Source organism: Alosa sapidissima, chromosome 22 (assembly GCF_018492685.1).
Source record: "Alosa sapidissima isolate fAloSap1 chromosome 22, fAloSap1.pri, whole genome shotgun sequence".
NCBI lineage: Eukaryota > Metazoa > Chordata > Actinopteri > Clupeiformes > Clupeidae > Alosa > Alosa sapidissima.
Window position 1 is genome coordinate 22,695,483 of NC_055978.1, and position 6,000 is coordinate 22,701,482.

Below are 6,000 nucleotides of genomic sequence, written 5' to 3' on the forward strand. Positions count from 1 at the left end.
CAATTTATGAGTCCTGAAAGCCTTGCACAGCTAGATCACATGTCTCACATGCCCTCTTTCTCCATTTCACTGCTTAGATTTAGAGCACACTCCGTGCATGCAATTGACATGATACTATTCTTAGCCCCACCGATGGGTCCTATTCCGGTCTGTCCCATTAAAGCGGTGTGTTAACAGGGTCGAGACTGATCATGGTGTTTGTGATCGTGCCATGATACCAGTGTTTGACAAAAGAGATTTCCCCAGAGATAGAGGAATACAGTACTTGCAGCCAGATTAATGATCATAGTTTAAGTGTGGTGCAATAACCAAAGCAAAAGTATAATGAGAGCCTAAATTTAACTGCGATACATAGTATTTCACTATCCTGCCACACATAAAAAAAAGCATTATATTTCATGTTGCAAAACACCAGACATACAGTCAATGTTGGAAAAAAAAGGGGGGGGGGGTCTGCTTTAAAAGTCTGAAAGGTCTTGGAGAGGTACTGTAAAAGCATGACCACTGGGAGGTTTTATGTTCCCTGTATGCAGAGTACCTTCTCCCAGTATGACATGGAAATGGAGATGGAACATGACAGTAGAGGGAACCAGATACAAAGACACAAAACTTACTTTAACCCCCACATAAATTCATCACCGCAAACATCATGGGAATGGTTAAATAGCTACACGCGCCCTGCACCTTCACCTCAGCTGGAGGGAGAGCCATGTTCGTGGTGCTACAGGAGGTATACTGTTTTCATTGATTGCACTTGTTTGGCTAGCTGAACAAGCACTTATACGGTCCCCCACCATCCCACAAACTAACAGAATAATGGCAATTTATCATAAAACCAGTGCAAGACTAAAAACAAGTACCTATATTGTACGTGTTTTGTTAGGCCTACTGTTGGGAATACACTTGTCGCTTGGTGTTGTCATGTGTGCATTTAGGCTACCTAGCCTACTGCTGTCTGCTGGCCTTAAATGGTAATAGCAGAGGCTGTTAAAGCAACACCAAAGAACTTTTCTTCTGTCGCACGCTATTTGTTTATCCAGCAACGGCTTTGCAAATAACGATGTCCATAGACAAGGTAGAATATGTTGCATGATTTTATGAAAGTATACGATGTATTGCGATATCATGCAAGTCAAATTTGTAGTTTCTTATGTCTCATTCCATCGAACTACAAACCCGCTACCCGATCTGGCAAACTTACATAGTGCGGTTACAGCCGATAGAGGGCCGCGAAGCGAATGCAGAAGTGTCGTTCACCCTGTTACGAGTTGATAAACCACGGAAACAATTCTGGAAACATTATTTTAAGGTACAAAAAACTCCTTGGTGTTGCTTTAATAGTTTATTTGAAGCCTACTATTGTACTTAAGTACTAACCTAACTCTCGCCAGATGAATTTCGTTCCGCCTAGCTTGAGTGGAGCTAGGCGGCACGAAATTAATCTGGCGAGAGTCAGGTTACTATTGTACATGTATAGTAGAAATATTGCTCTAAACATTATAGCTTTCTACATGTGGTTTACTAAATAGAGAGTAGGCCTACTACAGTACGTTCTTTATGCTGTAGATAAAATGAGCCTACAAATTAAATTAACTGAAATACTGAAATTAGGACTTTGTGGCACCAAAATCAAAACAGCCACAAAATCCTTTTGGTTAAGTTGCTATATTGCCTGTGCTAAACCAATGATGATTTCATCCAATATACTCGTTTGCCACAAAACTTGAGCTGCATGTTTTTAATAGGCTACACGCTATAAGGCCAGGTATATGTAGTACCACATAGGCTTCCACACCTAAAGGTCTGCAGAGACTACAGGACAGTGAAATATGAAATAAATCACGAAGTATCTTGTAATCCAATCACAATGGTGTATTGTACACTGTAAAGATTTGGAACTTTGTATCATGGTCTAAATATGATGGTATCGTCACCCCTGTGTCAATTCCCACACCTAGCATAAACCTACTATATACAACAGCATTGATAAAGCTATATCTAACATGATGAGAAGCAAATATACCAGTGAAGAACGGGAACGGTCTTTCTTCATCACCCTACGTGCCACAACATCATAATTGAATTTCTCCTCCACATTTGAATTCTCTGCTTACAGCACACACTGTACAGCTGTACTGTATCTTGTGGGTTTTGAATGCACCCATGAATGATCTGCATCATGATATTTGGTTACATCGAATTTTGTCTTTCTCTTTCCCTTTCCTTTCTGCCAAACACCCTCAGATCTCTTGTCTTGTCACGTTTGGATGCCTTTACTCTGCCTGCAGTGCACTCGTACGGTCTCGCACACACATCCCCGAACCCATTCACTGTGTGAGCAATGAGCGATGGGAGCTCCCTGAGCAGCATGGTAATGCGGCCGTGTGTGCGGAGGGGCCGTTTCCCCTCTCCCAGCCCCCACCCCCAGACAGCAGTGGCCAGAGGGGCTTGAGATTTCCCAACCCGTTCTTTCTGAAAATGGTGGCACTGCACCAAATGATGATAAAAAAAAAAAGAAAAAAAAAAAAATGAGATGGAAAAAAGAGGCTGAGACAAACACAGTGTTATATAATGCCAGATTGAGGCCCACGGGCAACATTTAAAGTCAACTTTAATCACATAGATAAGAAGCCACCAGCAACAGACGGAAACAACACCTTTTCTTGCCTGGGGCCTCAGGTCCTCCATTTCAGGGATAGGGGTGTGGGGTTTTCATGTAAAATACATGAAAACGCATCCAGAGCCTGTGATACAAACAGTGCCCCATGTTATTAGCCAGGATGTTCAGGGCCCTTGTTGAGTCATGTGTGCCGCAGCAACAATGGCTGTGTCATGTTTATTTTAGAGGCAGCCACTAATTGCATTGCAGAATTTGGCTATGGTCCTCTTACAATAGCAGGTAGGCTAGATGCCTTATTGTGAAGCTTCACTTCTGCAGTCGGTGTACACAGTGTTTCCAATGCTAACTGCATGCAAGTTCACATCAAAATAATGATCATGTATTACTCCAGGAGAGGAGTTTTTGTCTCATTATTGAAACATCGTGCATCATACATTCACCACCTCTCTTCTACATGCTCCGACACGCTATAACAGGTCAGTCTCATCTACCATCTCTGTACACATGGAAATAAGAGGGAACGGTGAGATGTTTATGTTGCATTTAAACTAACATTCCTGGCTCCTCTCTGAGCAAGCACTGATACAGCGCCCTGGCCTCCCAGTGAGCAGGGGTGGTGAATATTCATGACGGATTGCTACTGTCTGCCCGGCCCCGCAGCCGTGGGCTCCGTGAGACGTGGTATCTAGGCTCCTGGTGCTGAGTCTGAAGAGCAAACACCTTACCCAGAAAGTGAGAGGCCCTCTGCATACAAAATCACCCCCCCCCCCCCCCCCCCGCACACACACACACACTTTCCTCCCCCCATACCGCAAACACACACACAACCACACACAGCTACTACCACCTCCATCTCTTGGTCTCGCCCTTCCTCTCCTTCGCCACTACCAGCTGTCACTATCCATACAGCAGTGCATCCGTCTCCCGGCTGCAACCACCGGCCCCCTCAACACAACTCGGCTGTATCGCCATGGTGGGAGGACCTCCCGGTAATAATATCCCATCATCCCACTGCCTCTAATTGCCGTCACAAAACTGCCCAACAACAGAGCCCTCCCCTGATGCGTATGTGGGAGCGTTGGTATGAAGGGTACCCTCAGAAAAGGTTAGCGTCATGCAGTGGCTGACTGAAGGCAATAATGGATGGGCAGTTGAGGTAGTGGTAAGTGGTTGAGGTAACACAGCTGGACAGAGTTGATAAATGGCAAAGCAGAGGCTTTGGCTCAAGGAACATCCATCTGGAGAGATCAAAACTTTCTTAAATCTTAGATAAGAAAAAAAAGTATTTAATGCCGATGACCGTTCATGAGGGTGAAGTTTAAAGGTGAAAAGGAGTGCACCCAAAAACAGGGCAGTCAAGAGTTAAAGAACACCATGTTGAAAATCACCCTTCAGGCTCAGCGTGTTTGTGGTGTCTCGTTTAAATTTAGGGAAAGATTATCATGCTTCATCAGAAAACATTAGAAGAGATTGTGGTCCTTTGGCTTTTTATCAAGAAATATGTTGTTTTTTAGTATAACCATAATTTTTATTATAACCATATTTATATGGCTGCATCTCCACTGAAACAAGTTGGTGGTTGTAGCTTGTAGCTAAGAGATGTTCTCCTTTTTCAAGGTTACATAATTTCTTCATAAAATCTTAATTCATAGACACAATGAAAAGCTAATTGTGATGGGCAGAAAGCAAACAAGAACACACTATCTGGAAAAGCACTTCCTTAATGCAACCTGTTGAGCCTTAATGTGTTTGGACAAAGAGCAGCTTTTTGTTTTCCCTTTGAAGTCTTCACAGTCTATTTTGAATACATGTCGTTATGTAGCCATGGGGAGGCTGAACAGAAATTGTTAACATCATGCATACACTCACATCTGGAACCATGATGGCCTTCACCACTGCAACACTTGGCTGCCGAGGGAGAGGGGCTGGCAGAGCTGTTGGAATTGCATCTAATTGCTTCTGGGCACCACAGATATTTTGTAGTGTAACGGCTAGTATAGCCTTTTCGTCTTTTTGGATATCTGTTGAGGATTTGTCTTGAGGTCCTAAAAAAGAATCACTGCCCTGGAAAGTCTTGCAGTACAAAGCAAATGCTGGATACCAGATACAGTGTATCATGAGCATATCGGAGATGAACATCTGCCTGATGCCTGAAGCTTTGTCTTGGAGTTATTTGCGAGTCCTTGGCCATCAAAGAAGCACTTGAGTCAATCGCCACATCTGATGGGTAGCCATAAACAAGCTGCTCCCCTTATGAGAGTGCCATCCCTTTCATCTAAGGGGAGTAATATGGAAATGTATACACAAGGGAGCCGTGAATCAAACTTTGCAAGCCTGCCACTGGATCGGCTATTAATTCACTAATGCATCTGTGGTAAATAACAGACAGTGAGCTCACAGCAGAGATAGATTGATTGCATTATTAATTAATTCATTTGTATAATCTTTTTTACTACACGCTTGGAAATCAAGGGCGAATGCTTTGATCACATTAGTCTTACTCAAAGGATCTAATGAGCTATGCTGCGGATGCATCTAAGACATTACAAGATAATCTTTGGGGCAATTAGACATCTGAATTTGTCGTTGCTGCTTTATTTGCGCCTTGCATCCCTGCAGTAATCTGTCAATGCAAAACTGTGGTTGATGAGATTACTGGTGCAATTTGATTTGCTGCCAGTTAGTCTCTGTGAGGTGCACACAAACAAGGCGGGACTGCGTATCATTTGGGGAAAAGTGCTCTGCACTCTCCTGTGGCTTTCTTTCTCACTTGTAGTGAGATGATGTACATAGTGTATGTAAACTATGATGCATAGGCTATAGAAACATGGAAAAAAATATTGTATTGACCAGATTACTTGCTGTGACTTAACTTAGCCAGATTTAATCTATTTCTCGCAATAGAGTTTCAATCACATTCTCTGTTACTGGCAGGCAACCTATCACGTCAGAAACATCACCTTACTCACCTGATCCCTCACACTCATCCCACTGTATTGATTTTGGATGGTGCACTGAACCAGAAAGAATGGCAACTTTTGGCTCTGAGCTAAGCCTGGTACGGTGTGGTTAGCCTTTTGGGCTACGAGAGATTCTATTAATTGTTTTAATCACGGTGCTGCACATCAATGCCTTAAGCTAGATCTGTTTTTTATCCTCATCTGAGGAATGCGTGCACCACAGGATCTCATTATGTTAAGAACCGCAGAGCAGATCATGCTTGAAGTGGTTCCACTCCTCCTATACACAGCTGTCTCTCGCCAGCCTGGAGCCATATAGACAACAGTCTGTTTGACTAAGCACACCAACACAGTAAGTTTCATAGTGCTGCTCAGCCCAGAGCTTTGTTCAGGGGACATCTGTCTCTTGGATGAGTAGAT

At 43.3% G+C, this 6,000-nt stretch overlaps 1 protein-coding gene across 1 annotated transcript in view; it reads right to left on the reverse strand.

Moving 5' to 3' along the window:
* The window catches only part of LOC121697679 (retina and anterior neural fold homeobox protein 2), a 35,881-nt gene extending 30,251 nt beyond the window's left edge, over positions 1 to 5,630 (reverse strand). Inside the window, exon 1 of the mRNA XM_042079326.1 lies at positions 5,590 to 5,630. The gene's annotated coding sequence lies outside the window, so the exon portion shown is untranslated. The remainder of the gene's footprint in view (positions 1 to 5,589) is intronic.
* Positions 5,631 to 6,000: the final 370 nt, after the last annotated feature.